The 15,111-nt window shown below is 38.4% G+C and overlaps 1 protein-coding gene across 3 annotated transcripts in view; it reads left to right on the top strand.

Annotated features, from left to right (window-relative positions):
• TMCC1 (transmembrane and coiled-coil domain family 1) overlaps positions 1 to 15,111 on the top strand; it is a 218,687-nt gene that overhangs the window by 42,245 nt on the left and 161,331 nt on the right. For all 3 annotated transcript variants that reach the window (XM_081801658.1, XM_081801648.1, XM_081801639.1), the window contains exon 2: positions 13,399 to 13,454. The gene's annotated coding sequence lies outside the window, so the exon portion shown is untranslated. The remainder of the gene's footprint in view (positions 1 to 13,398; positions 13,455 to 15,111) is intronic.

Genomic DNA, 15,111 nt, shown 5'->3' with positions numbered 1-15,111 from the left:
CGCGCACAAGGGGGAGGGGCAGAGGGAGAAGCGGACTCATCGCTGAATGCAGAGCCCCACATGGGGCTTGATCCCAGGACCCCGAGATCATGACCTGAGCCAAAGTCAGATGCTCAACAGACTGAACCACCCAGGCTCCCCTGCCTGAACATTGTTTTTTTTAAGGTTTTATTTATTTATTTGAGATGGAGGGGGCAGAGGGAGAGGGAGAAGCACTCCCTGCTGAGCAGGGAGCCTGAGGTGGAGCTTGATGCCAGGACCCTGGGATCATGACATGAGCTGAAGGCACCTGTGTAATGGACTGAGCTACCCAGGCACCAGTGCCTGAACATTCTTGAAGACTGACTTCTATAGTTCACTGAATATATAAATACTAGGTTTAGATTAAAAAGAGAATTGAATTGCCTGAGTTGAATTTTATCTGGTTAAGGTATTAGTGAGAAGTGAAATAGAATAAAAATTATGGAAATATAATTGGTATGTGGTAGGCCAAAAACTTAATTTTTTTAAGATTTTTTATTTATTTGAGAGAGAGAGAACACAAGCAGGGATAGCTGCAGAGGGGGAAGGAGAAGCAGGCTCCCCGCTGAGCAGAGAGCCCAGTGGGGGCTCGATCCCAGGACCCCAGGATCATGACCTGAGCTGAAGGCAGATGCTTAACCGACTGAGCCACCCAGGCACCCCAAAAACTTAAAATTCTTAATTGGCTTTTAACTTCTTGGTTATCATATTTAGGTGTTTTTAATACACTTGTGTGGTTTCTTATGGTTGGGCTGAGGGCAGGTAGAAATGCTGGAGAGGGAGTAAGGGTAATCTGTAGGAAAGGGTGAGAGCTCTGTGTTTTAATTTTTTTCTTTTATTCTTCCTGTTATTATTACTAGATACCATTAGGGAGCAATTATTAGTTCTAGGAACTGTGAAAAATATGTTCTGTGTATTATTATATTTAATTTTCACAACTCTAGGAAGTAGGTTTCATTGTCATTTATCAATGAGAAAACTTAGACTTGCCATCTAAGACTACTGGAAGATACACAGCTAGTAAGTATCTTTTAAGTAACTGGCTCACTCCAAAGTCCAGGGTCTTAACCACTATGCTAAATTGTCTCTTTGTTTTTTTGGTTTTTTTTTTAAAGATTTTATTTATTTATTTGAGAGAGAGAGAATGAGAGACAGAGAGCATGAGAGGGAGGAGGGTCAGAGGGAGAAGCAGACTCCCTGCCGAGCAGGGAGCCGGATGCGGAACTCGATCCCGGGACTCCAGTATCATGACCTGAGCCGAAGGCAATCGCTTAACCAACTGAGCCACCCAGGCACCCTAAATTGTCTCTTTGTTAACAAGACAGTCTTATCCAGGATTTAAAAAAACAAATGTCCCTTTGAATGTCCATTAGCCCTGGAGACTCTGTTTTCTAACATAAACACACATGACCCCTTTTTGGAAAATTACTATTTAACACTGTATTCTTTTTGAAGTATTCTTCATTAGGAGAAACAGTTTCTTAGAATTGGAAGTGCTAGAGATTTCTAAGCATTTTTGTGAGCACATAACAATTTTTTAAAGTCAGCAGTAAGTAGAAGGCTTTAAATAAAATACAACCTATGAAAGGAATCCCTAAATTATTACTAACGATTCACTGGACATTCTCACTTTGATCCTATTTTTCACTTCAATGTGACACTGTTTCTTAGTGTTTTATATTTTCAGGTTTGCATGTTATTCATTGACAAAACAGCTTAAGCCAAGGCACAGTACCTACCTGTTCTTTGTAGTCACCATGCTTTTAGTAAGGCCCTCTTTCTTTGGCCATATTTATGGAGTAAATACAAGGAAGTTTGGTAAAACTGTATTTATGACTGAGGAGAGGATATTATCTCCTCTGGTAGGTGTCTACTAAACTTGCTTGATTGTGTCTTTCTCAACTCCTGGGACTCCTGGGTTTCTTATCTATTCATTTGGTCAGTAGTGATGTATAAAACAAGGAGGTCAACAGAAAATTTTGTTTTCAGTGTGAATAACTGGGTTGGGAAAAGATGTTGCTAAATCACAAATTCCCTTAGGAGGTGGCTGAAAAAATGTTGCCCCTCATAAAATAGAAGCATGAGAAGAAATAATGACTTCAAGAATAGAACTGTTGAATAAATTTTCAGTGTAGCAAAGCATAAAGTATGTGTTACCATTGAAACCATCTCAAATGACCTACAGTGAAGGAGAAAGCATAAACTGGAGACATTTTTAAACCCGAAAAAACATGATTACGTTTTATTTCTAAACTTTGTGTTTTTCATTTTCTCTAGAGAGATTTAAGATTGGCTCTGGGTCAGGAGAAAAAAATTTGACATACCAAGGGCATTTTGAAATGTAACATGTTACGTGATTATCATGAGTATATTTTCCTGTTTCTTTCAAGTGACAAATTGTGAATACTTATGTAAGAAATTTGAAATTAGGAATTTTTTTAAAGATAAACTTTTTAAAGATTTAATATATAAATTTATTATACCAGAAGGTATTATATCAGAATGACCTGAGCTGAAGGCAGACGCTTAACGACTGAGCCACCCAGGCGCCCCGATTTTTAATGATCTTAATAGGAATTGTCTTCAGTTGGTTCATTTGTTCTGTTCCTTATTCCTCTACTGTTTGAGGATGTCAGGAATTTTGATAGTCTTTTCTGTGCTAGGTTGTCAGAAGGAAGCCCCTTGTAAAACTTAAGTATGAGGTAGCTGACATCGCTCAAAGCATTCGTTGCTGTATGTGATGAAAATGAAAGGCAGCTTGAAGTATATGATATTTAAGTTTCTTGTGGATATGTTTGGGGAGAGAGTGAGGATTGCCACAAGAGGAAACTTAAAAGAATTTCTTAGTTTGAAATGAACATACAGAAGAGAAACTTTTTTCCCCCTTTTGGCTGCCCTCACACAAAGTATTTGGGAGACAGTGACTTGCTCCCTCGCAATTTTCCTCACATGTCACATGATGTTTTTCTAGGGTTTTCAGGGTATTTTCCCTAATATTTCAGGACTCTTGCCATTGTGCATTCTTAGACTCTTTGGGAACGTTCCATGGACTCTTTCTGGGAACCCTGGAAGTGCTTCAACCTGTATCAGTGAAGGTTGGGTGATTAGATGTTCCCTCTTTCAGCTTCAATGGCAAGGGTTTACCTCCTTCCCTTTACTGATTATTAACTATTCACTTTCAATAATAGATACCTGATTTATACTTTATAGCATTTATTTATGTGTCTTTTTTTTTTTTTTAAAGATTTTATTTATTCATTTGACAGAGATACAGCGAGAGAGGGAACACAAGCACAGGGAGTGGGAGAGGGAGAAGCAGGCCTCCTGTAGAGCGAGGAGCCCGATGCGGGCCTCGATCCCAGGACCCTGGGATCATGACCTGAGTCGAAGGCAGATGCTTAACGACTGAGCCACCCATGCGCCCCTATTTATGTATCTTTATTTCAAAAAGTATTTGGGGATTATAGGCTTCTTAGGAAAGCTGGATATCTTTACTTTCCTTACCTTCATCTTGACGTAGTAATTACCCATGGGAGTAAAGAGTAATCATCTTGGGAGTTGGTGGGAGTATCTATAGACAGATGTTACAGATTATCTGTACTTTTTCATCAGGGTATTCTCCTTTCTTTTTTCATCTATTAAAATGATTTTTCTATTTTCCATGCTCTGTTTCCATGCTCATACATCTGTAACAGGCGCGCACACACACACGCACGCACGCACGCACAACACACACACGACATGGGGCTTAAGGCCTGACCCATATAGAAGGAGTTCTAGAACATTCTTAATACACTGTGATTCATTGTACAGGTTTGCTTTTAAAACAAGTACCCCCTACATGTGCTGAATAACTAGCCTCATACACATCTTCCCCTCTCTCCATTTTTCTTTTCTGGAGGGACCAGGGTATGTCTTCAGAATAAAGGGGGCAGGGTGTCTAATTTTTAGGTCATAGGTAGCATCAAAGAAGGAAGTATTTTGAGGGTTAAGAGCTTTCATTCTTACTAGTTCATGAGTTAAGTCAGAAAGCTAAAATAAAGGATTCAGTTCTCTATCAGCTGCCTTCTTAGACCAGATTTTGGGATGCGGACCAAAACACTGCAGGTGATTTTATAAGACCACAAGTAGTATTAGAACCAAGGCAGAATGAACCAAGGTTGTTCTTGTGGATGCCTTTCAGGAATGGTAAAAGAAGAGGGGAGAGGCAGGAAGACAAGGTAAAAACTACCAATGCAAACCTTGGATTTGATTTGTAGGTTCCTGAAAATGTTAAAAAGAAACAAACAAAAAACCAGCCCTAATGTTGGATATTGTCTGAATTTATTCCTCCATCTGCATTATATGCATAGGATTTGTAAGTTTCAAACATTTTTACTATTTTCCTTATGTATAGCCATAACTAATATAAACTCTGTGTGGATGCTAAATGACAAGTAGTCCACATTCTGCATGTCTATTCCTACATCTTCATTCACTCCTAAATTCATGGCAGTGTTATTTAAACCTACCTTATTTTTCTGGATTTTTCCATAGATAACCTGTATTAGGCTAAGGGATTTCCCTTATCTGCTTAGTTTGTTGAGAGTGTCATAAATAGATGCTTGAATTTTAGTTGAGTGCTTTTACTGCATCTATTGTTATGATCATGTGGTTTTCTTATTTAGTCTGATAGTGTGAATTACATTCATTGCTTTTTTTTTTAGTGTTCAGTCAGCTTTGGATTGCTGGGGCTAATATTCTGTTAGAGGTTTTTGCGTATATGTTCACTTGGAGTATTGATCTGTAGTTTTTTTGTAATGTCTTTGTCCTGTTTTAGTATTAATGTTGGCCTCATGAAATGAAATGTTCCTTCCTCTTTTCTGCAAGAGGTTGTGTAGAATTATTATTTCTTCCTGAAATAGTTGGTAGAATTAGCCAGTAAAACCATCTGGGTCTGGAGTTTCCCTTTTTTGAGGAGTTACCACTACAAATTCACTTTGTTTAGATACAGTTACTCCGGTATCTATTTCTCCTTGTATAGTTCTTGTAGTTTGTGTCAACTTTGAAGGAATTGGTTCATTTCATCTAAGCTGTCAAACTTACAGTCATAGAGGGGTTCTTTGTATTTATGATCCTTTTAATAGCTGTTGTGTCAGTGTTAATGTCCTCTCTCTTTCATTCCTGTTAGTGGTAATTTGTCTTTCTTATTTCTTGGTTAGCCTGGCCAGAAGTAGAAGTTCATCTTTTCAAAGAACCAGCTTTTGCTTTCATTGGTTTTTCTCCATTGTGTTTCTGTTCTCACATTCATTGATTTCTGCTCTAGTTTTTTGGTAAGATTTTATTTTTAAGTACTCTCTACACCAGGCATGGGGCTTGAACTCATAACCCTGAGATCAAGAGTTGCATGCTCCACTGACTGAGCCAGGCAAGTGCCCCTATTTCTGCTCTCATTTTTATTATTTTTTTCCTTCTGTTTGATTTAATTTGTTCTTCAAAGTTTCTTAAGGTAGATGCTTAGGTTATTGATATTAGGTCTTTTCTAATATATGCATTTAAAACTATAAATTTTTCTCTGAGCATTTTAGCTGCATCTCACAAGTTTCGATATTTCATTTTCACTTACTTGAAATACTTTTAAATTTTTTTCTGAGGTGCCTGGGTGGCTCAGTTGGTTAAGCCTCTGACTCTTGATTTTAGCTCAGGTCATGAGATTGAACTCCACGTTGGGCTCCGTGCTGGGTGTGGAAGCCGCTTAGGATTTTCTCTCTCCCTCTACTTCTGCCCCTCCTCCGCGTGCTCACTTGAGCGTGCTCTCTCTAAAAAAAATTTTTTTTCTAGACTTTTTACCCATGGGTTATTTAGAAGTATATTGTTTAATATCCAAATATTTGGGGGAATTTCCCCAGATCTTTGCTATTGATTTTAATATAATTTCATTGTGGTCTGAGAATATACTTTGTACCATTTTTAAAAAATGATTTTTAAGGGGCACCTGGGTGATCAGTCAGTTAAGCATCTGCCTTCAGCTTGGGGTCCTCCCTCTCCCTCTGCCCCTCCCCCCACTCATGTTTTCTCTCTCTCTCAAATAAAATCTTAAAAAAAAATTTTTTTTTTTTGTTTTATGGCCCAGAATATAGTATATCTTTGAATGTTCCAAGTACACTTGAATGTATTTTCAGCAGTTACTGGGTGAAGTGTTCTGTAAATGTCATTTAAGTTAGGTGGTAGTGGGGCGCCTGGGTGGTTCAGATGGTTAAGTGTCTGCCTTCGGCTTGGGTCGTGATCCCAGGGTCCTGGGATTGAGCCCAGCATCGGGCTCTCTGCTTGGTGGGGAGCCTGCTTCTCCCTCTCCCTCTGCTGTTCCCTCCACTTATGTTCTCTGGCTCTATCACGCTGTCAAATAAATATATAAAATCTAAAAAAAAAAAAGTTAGGTGGTAGTACTATTGAGGTCTCCTTCCTGATTTTTGCCTACGTGTTTTAAGAGTTACTGAGTTGAAAGTCTTTAAAGGTTTTACTTTTTTTAAATTTACTTATTTGAGAGAGAAAGTGAGAGAGCACAAGCAGTGGGGTGGGGAGCAGCAGAGGGAGAGGGAGAAGCAGGCTTCTCGCTGAGCAGGGAGCCCGATGTGGGGCTTGATCCCAGGACCCTGGGATTATGACCTGATCCAAAGGAAGACACTTAACCGACTGAGCCACCCAGGTGCCCCTATTTGTTGCATTTCTTTTTTCTTCTTTTGCCTTCTATAGTGTGAACTGAACTTTTTACTAGTATTCTTACATCCTCCCTATTGACTTACTTTTACTTATTTAAAATGGTTTGTGGGGTTCCTGAGTGGCTCAGTCAGTTAAGCATCCGATTCTTGATTTTGGCTCAGGTCATAATCTCAGGGTCATGGGATCCAGCGCCATGTTGGGCTCTGCTCAGTGGGGAGTCTGCTTGAGAATTCTCTCCCTCTCCCTCTGCCCCTCCCCCTACTCACACACTCACTCACTCTCAAATAAATAAATAAATCTTAAAAAAAATGGCTTTTAGTGGTTGCCTTTGGATTTATAGTATTCATTTAAAAATAACCTGAGTAGGGGCACCTGGGTGGCTCAGTCATTTAGCGTCTGCCTTCGGCTCAGATCATGATCCCAGGGTCCTGGGATCGAGCCCCGCATCGGGCTCCCCGCTCTGCCGGCAGCCTGCTTCTCCCTCCCCCACTCCCCCTGCTTGTGTTCCCTCTCTCGCTATGTCTCTCTCTGTCAAATAAATAAATAAAATCTTTAAAAAAAAAACCAAACCTGAGTATACCTTAAAATGATACCACTTTACATGTAGTGCATATATCTTAATAGTGTATGTTCCTAAATCTTCTTTTCACTGTAACTGTTGTTACATATTTCGCTACATATGCTATAAATACCCAGTACATTGTTTACTACTTTAAACAATTGTATTTTATTTTATTTTATTTTTTTTTTTTTAAGATTTTTTTATTTATTTGCGAGAGAGAGAATGAGAGACAGAGAGCATGAGAGGGAGGAGGGTCAGAGGGAGAAGCAGACTCCCTGCTGAGCAGGGAGCCCGATGCGGGACTCGATCCCGGGACTCCAGGATCATGACCTGAGCCGAAGGCAGTCGCTTAACCGACTGAGCCACCCAGGCGCCCCTAAACAATTGTATTTTAGAGCAATTAAAAATATGAAAAGAAAATATTTTATTTTACCTTCATTTCTTCATTTTTTGGTATAAATCCAAGCTTCTCACCTTTATCATATTCCTTTTGCCCAAAGAACTTCCTTTAATATTTCTTATAGGGTGGATCTGCTGGCGATGAATTCTCTGTTTTTGTCCGGGAGCGTCTTTATTTGTTCTTCACTTATGAAGGATATTTTCACTTGATACAGAGTACTGATTGGGCAGTTTTTTTCCCAACATTTTCAAGTTGTCACTCCACTGTCGTCTTACTTGCAAAACTTCTGACTGCAAGTTTATTGTAATCCTTATTTTTATTCCTCTATGTGTAATATGTTTTTCCTTCTGGCTACCTTCAAGATTTTCTCTTTGCCTTTCAGCAATTTAAATATGACATGCCCCGGTGTGTGTATTTTTGGGGGGAGGATATATTTATCTTGTTTGTTTTTTAGAGTTTCTTAAGTCTGTAATTAGATGTCTTGTCACTAATTTTGGTAGGTTCTTGGGCATTCTACTATTTTTTCTCCATTCTCTCTTTCTCGACATTCTAAGTGTATGTATGTTACATTGTTTGATAATTTCCCACACTTCTCATATGTTCTTTCCTGTTTTATTTTCCTACTATATTTTCTTCTTTACGTATCAATTTGGGTGTTTCTATTAGCTTCTTTTCAAGTTCATGGATTCTTTTTTCAGCTGTTTGAAGTCTACTAATTTTTGTTTTGTTTCTGTTTTTATTTCTAGAATTTCCATTTGATTCTTATGATTTCCATGTCTATGTGAATTTATCTTTCTGATCTTGCGTGTTGTCTGCCTTTTCCATTACAGTCTTTAACATATTAAGCATGTTTTAAATTACCTGATAGTTCCAGTTCCAAAATCTATGTCATATCTGAGTCTAGTTCTGATGATTGCTTGTTTTTTCAAACTGTGTTTTTGGCATACTTCAGAATATTTCTGAATGCTGGACATGTTGTATAGGATACAAAATACTGAAGTAAATATTTTATATGCTTAGAGAAGACTGCAGATTTCCTTCTGCTAGTCCTTTAAGGTGGAATTTGTGTTAATTTGTTGGAGGTTGGGCTGTGTTTGAAGTTTATTATTGCTATGGTTACCAGAGTTGATACTTACTTGTTTTTGCCGTGGGAATCCAGAGACTTGACATTTTCCTAGTGTCCCTTGTCTCCGAGTGTCCTTTATCTCCTTGCTTGGCTTTGGCTTTTACCTTTGTGCTGTTTCTCAGAGTCCATCTCTTGCAGCTATATTCCACTGTTATTGTTAGAGCTTGTTAGCATGGTAATGGAGGGTAAGGGGAGTTCTGTGATGGTCTATTAAGCTTCATTTAGGCAGGTACTAGAACCTGGGTCTTGGAGGTTTGGCCTTCACAAAACTTTACATACCACTTCTTTGGGTAGAGCTTCTCCTTGTTCTTTCTACCCAACTGCAGTATCTAGGTTAATTTTTTAAGCCCTTATTTTAGCCATGTTTTTTTTTTTTTAATTTTAAAGAATTTTTTATTTGAGAGAGAGAGAAAGAGCATGAGCAGGGTGTAGGAGCAGAGGGAGAGAGAGAAGGAGAAGCAGATTCCCTGCTGAGCAGGAAACCCTATGCGGGACTTGATCCCAGGACCCTGAGATCATGACCTGAGCCACCCAGGTGCCCTCAAGGTTTATTTTATTTCATTCTATTTTATTTAATTTTATCTTATTTTTTATTTTATTATTTTAACTTATTTTATCTTTAATTTATTTTTTAAAGATTTTATTTATTTATTTGACAGAGAGAGACGCAGGGGGAGTGGGAGAGGGAGAGGGAGAAGCAGGCTTCCCGCCGAGCAGGGAGCCCAATGTGGGGCTGGATCCCAGGACCCCGGGATCATGACCTGAGCCGAAGGCAGACGCTTAACGACTGAGCCACCCAGGGGCCCCGAGGTTTTTTTTAATTTTTAAAGATATTTTAAAAAACTCATTTATTTTATTGAGAGAGAGAAGGTGGAGCGGGGGTGAAGGAGGAGGGAGCGAGAGAGAAAGAGAGAGAGAGAGAATCTGAAACAGACTCCACACTGGGCATGGAGCCTAAGTTGGGGTTCCATCTCACGACTGGCAAGATCATGTCCTGAACTGAAACGAAACGTCGGATGCTTAACCAACTGAGCCTCCCAGGTGCCCCTGGCCAAGGTTTTTAGAGCTCTCTCACCCCTCCATTAAGGTCATTAATTTAGATAGTGAGATTGAGTGCCAGTATTCTCGGTCTCTTTCTTTTCCTCCAGCTCTAGTGGGAATCTGCCAGTGTTCTCAGGGTACAGGCCTTGATGAATTTTTCTTTGCAGATTAAGCCTTTTGTTCCAGAGGGAGATAGGGGAACAAGGTCTGGGCTGATTGGCATTGCCTGTTCTACTCTTCAAGCTCCATAGGGGTGAGTGAGGGCAAGGATGAGGAACTTTTTCTGCATTGTCTCAGATCCCCCCTGCATTAGACATTCTTTTGAGGTTCCTGGAGAAAAAGCCTGGGGTGGGAACTCTCTTATCATTTTAGTCCCCAGGGGCTTTACACTCTCATGTTAGCCCACATTCAGTCTTTTTTTTTTTTTTTAAGATTTTATTTATTTTTTTGAGAGAGAGAGAGGGCATGAGAGGGGGAGGGTCAGAGGGAGAAGCAGACTCCCCGCTGAGCAGGGATTTCGATGTGGGACTCGAACCCAGGACTCCAGGATCATGACCTGAGCCCAAGGCAGTCGCTTAACCACTGAGCCATCCAGGTGTCCCAGCCCACATTCAGTCTTAAGCAGTTTGTCAAAATTTATGGTTTAAATCCTCCTAACTGTGGTGGGGTTCTTCCATACTTTGGGGTAGTATTTCCTTTAGTCAGAGAGAAAGCTTTCCCTCCAGGGTTTTAGGTGCTTGTTCAGCCTCTATGTTGCTCCATCGTTGTATTTTTAAAGTGTATGTATGTAAGTATGTATGTTTTTGTGAGTATAGTTGACATACAGTGTTACGTTAGTTTCAGGTGTACAGCTTAGTGATTTGACAAGTTTATGTATTATGCTACATTCACCACAAGTGTAACTACCATCTGTCCCATTACATCGCTATTACAATGTCATTGACTGTATCCTTATGCTGTGCCTTTTATTTCCATGCCTTATTCCATAACTGGAAGCCTGTATTTCCCTCTCTCCTTCACCCATTTTGCCGACCTCCTATCCCTGCTGTATTGCCTAAAGGTTGGATGAGGAGAAAATGGGGGTTGGAGGGGGAAGTGTGGTTGTTTCCTTTCTCTGAATGTTAGGAATCCACATTGTGGTCAGAGAATAACTTGTGAGACTTACCTTAGGGCTCAGCAAATGATCAGTTTTGGTAAATGATCTCTCAGTGCTTGATAGAGTATTTATTCTGCAGTTATTGGGTAGTGTAGGTCTGGTTAATCATGCTATTCAAATCTCCATTTTTATTTTTCTTCCCTCTTTCTGGGTCATTTGTTCTGTCAGCTACTGGTATAAAAGTTTCCCCATTATGATTATATGGATATTTTTTACTACTTATAATTCTGCCAACTTTCACTTTATATATTTGAAGCCTCTGTTATTACATGCGTAGAAATTTTAATTTGTTATATCTTACTGATGACTTATACATTGAATCCTAAGAATTATACACCTATAAATGCTTTTTGCATTAGAGTCTACTTTAAGTACTTTTTTTTTTTTAAGATTTTATTCATTTATCTGACAGAGAGAGACACAGCGAGAGAAGGAACACAAGCAGGGGGAGTGGGAGAGGGAGAAGCAGGCTCCCCGCTGAGCAGGGACTCCATCCCAGGACCCTGGGATCATGACCTGAGAGCCAAAGGCAGATGCCTATCGACTGAACCACCCAGGCGCCCCTACTTTGAGTACTATTAATATGGCTAGAGACGCTTTCCTTTTCTGTATGACCTTTCCATACTTTTCATTTTTTTTTTTTTAAGATTTTATTTATTTGACAGAGAGTACAAGTAGGTAGAGAGGCAGGCAGAGGGAGAGGGAGAAGCAGGCTCTCCGCTGAGCAGGAAGCCCGATGTGGGGCTCGATCCCAGGATCATGACCTGAGCTGAAGGCAGACGCTTAACCGACTGAGCCACCCAGGCGCCCCTCCATACTTTTAATTTTTAACTGTTTTCTATCTTTGTATCTTAGGTGTGATTCTTATGAACACCATAATAGTTGAATTTTGTTCTTTATTAGTGTAATTATTTTTGTCTTTTGATCTGATTACATTAGTGTAATTATTGGAATATTTGGGTTTACACTTGACCTCTTACATTTTACTTTTTATATGTTCTGCTTGTTCTGTGATCTTTCCCTCTTTTTTCGTATTCATTTGGGCATTTTAATTCTATATTTTCTTTCTATTTATCAGTTAAATACTATTTTACTATTTTTTTAAATGTTTACCAGAGATTGAAACGTGTATTTTCTTCCTTTTTAAAAAATTTATTTTTTCAGTACATAATAATAGTCATAAGGCACAGAATTCAAAAGGTACAAAAGATTATGTGATAGGAAGTCCTTTCTCACATTTACCCACCAGCCACCATTCTTCAGCTGCCTCAGAAAATGGGTATCCACCAGTACAGTCATCTAGCCTCTTTTTTTTTTAAGATTTATTTATTTGAGAGAGTGTGTGCACGTGTGCATGCAGACAAGCAGGGGGACAGGAAGAAGCAGGCTCCCTGAGAAGCTGGGAGCCCAGTGCAGGACTTGAGCCCAGGACTCTGGGATCGTGACCTGAGCCAAAGGCTGATGCTTAACCAACTGAGCCACCTAGGCGCCCACATCTAGCCTCTTTCCTTACTCCCAAAACTGTGTTTACTGGTCTAGCTGGGAGCCTTGGTCCATATCTTCCTTCTTATTTATTCGTCTTCGCAGCCTTCAAAGCTCAGCTAAAGTTTCTTTCCCTTTCATGAAGCTTTCCCGAACAAATTTAATCTTAACTGATCTTCTAATGGTAATTGCAGTTTTCCTCACACATTTTAGCTTTAATGATATTCTTTTATGCTATTTTCCTTAAGTTTCAAGTATGTAAATCTTACTTTCTGTCCCAGATTGTGAGTTCCTTGAGGGCAGGATAATATGCTTTCATTTGGTGTGTGTAATGCTGAGCACGTAGCAGATGCCCCCCCCCATACTTGTCTAATTAAATTGCCTCTCTAGTAATGGCTGTCAGAAGATCATTTTTCCACAAAAATTTCAATTTTCGTGCCTCCTGATTCTCAATTGTTCATGGTAGATACAGTTTTTAGAGTTCGTTTTGAATGCAAAATTGCAGATGTAGAATTGCAAGCTACTTGAAAAAATATTTGCTTATAAAATTGTGTTATGTACTTGTTTTGCGTTTCATGTTACTTTAGAATTAATAGACATTCCTAATTCAGTATCATAGTATAAAAATATTCATTGCTGTTTAATGACATCTGCACTTCCTTAAGTGCAGTAAACAAGTGAACACTCTTTTTTCCAAAATATCATCTTTGTTGATTATAGTTTTTCTTGATTATATTTTTGAAAAATTAGAAAATACTGAAAAATACTAGAAAAAACTATCCTACTCCTACCAGTGAGAGATAAATGTTAACATTTGTTATATATAAACTCAATTTTTTCTGTGTAAATATTATAGTTAACTTCTCCCCTCTAAGTTTTTCCATTTGTAATTCTTAATGTTTGCTTTTCAGCTTGTCCTAAAAGGATTCCTGTACACCTTAGAAGTGCTTGAGGAAGAGTGATAAAGGCAAGTATACAACTCTTTATGGTTAGTAAAATAACTTGGTTCATAGCCAAACCAAAAAGCTTTGGTCACTGTATCAAAAAAAAAGATAATTTATTAATTTGAATGGTTTTCCAGAGCACCCTCCTAAATATTTGCCAGACTTTTAAAACAACTTTTAAATTTATCCTTGATAATAAGTTGGAGTAGCTTGTTTCTTGAATGTGAAGTAATGGTGTAATATTTGGTGAAACTGTTGTAGAAAAATTGTTAAAAATTCTGAGAATTGAATAAAGTTCTCTGAAATGCCTGCTCTGTAAATAGCTACCTTTTCCTTTTCTTTTCCCTCCTTTGTAGTCCTTCCCCTTGTCCCTTTTCCCCATACCCTTTTGCTCCCTATTCTCTGTCTACTTTTTCTAGTTTACTTATAAGAACTTTACTTTTCAGAGAAGCTGAGTGAATAAAAGAGAAGCCAGCATTTCTTACGAAAGCACACTTTAACTTTCTGGTTGAACTTCTTTGTGTTAAACCAGGTATCTCAATACTATTATTTGGAGAGTTTTATAAACTGAGCAACTGTTTACTCATTTGAATTTGCTGTCTTAAAGAAGAAAGTAGGGGAGTCCTAAAAAACTTTGACATTACTGAATTCATTAGTGCTTGCATTCTTACTGTCAGCAGTTTTATAGTTAATTATTACATCATCATTGTCTTTGGTATTTTGGGCACAGTATTTCACCTTCCTTAATAATTGGTGTATATTGAGAGGTAACCTTAAAGATTTTCTGTTGGCCTACAGAAAATTTTAGCAAGCTTCAAAATTTTGGCCATATTTCTTGTTTGTGTTGATATCACAGCAATAATGCAGGTGATAGCTACAAGTGTAAATACTAATACATTGTAGAGGTAGTGCAACAGGTTGTTTTTCAAAATTCTTACCTTACAACTTGATATTTAAAGCTCAATTTAGGTTTCTTTAGGGTTCCATGCCAAGTAAGCCTCTGCTAGTTAGTACAGTTAAGGAATGTCTTGCCTTTACAAATCCTAGAATTCATTACTGTTCTAGTATATAACCTTTGCAGCTGTATAGGTGGCCTGTGTAAGCTTTGGCTTGACACCCTATTTCTAGGTTTTCCTAGGAATGCTGGCATTTTTTGTTTGTAATCAATCATTTCCAGTTATTTGAAAATAAAAATGATGTACAAATGCAAGTGAAATCTCAAATGAAGTTACTGACATTTAAAATGTACTGTTTTCCTTTTTTTTAATAAGCAGGTGCCCGCTTGATTAGTTTATAACACTGCCCAAAGAAACAAGTTTACAGATAATATCTTTATACAAGACAAGTAGGTCATTTGGTTTTCCAGCTAACCTTGATACCATTCCTTTAATCATGGTATCTTTTACTCTGATGGAAAACTTATTTTATATTTTTTGTTTCCCAAAACAAAAAAGTCAGTTGTATTATTTAGCTAATACAATACAAATAAGGAAAAGAGTAAATTACTTCCTTATTGTCAGTCTGCTGCTTTCACATCCTCACATCTTCTTAGGGTCTAAATTGCCCAGTACAAGAAGAGATTAGTTACTGGATTATCTTGGTTATGTAACTCTTACTCTCTGAGGAGCTTAATGCTTTGCAGAGTGGAAATAATTCAATAACTATTAGTCTGCTCTACAA

The sequence above is a fragment of the Leptonychotes weddellii genome, chromosome 1 (assembly GCF_054177405.1).
Source record: "Leptonychotes weddellii isolate Sample4059 chromosome 1, ASM5417740v2, whole genome shotgun sequence".
In the NCBI taxonomy this organism is placed as follows: domain Eukaryota; kingdom Metazoa; phylum Chordata; class Mammalia; order Carnivora; family Phocidae; genus Leptonychotes; species Leptonychotes weddellii.
The sequence above is the reverse complement of the archived record's forward strand: the minus strand, read 5'-3'. Positions and strand labels throughout refer to the sequence as shown.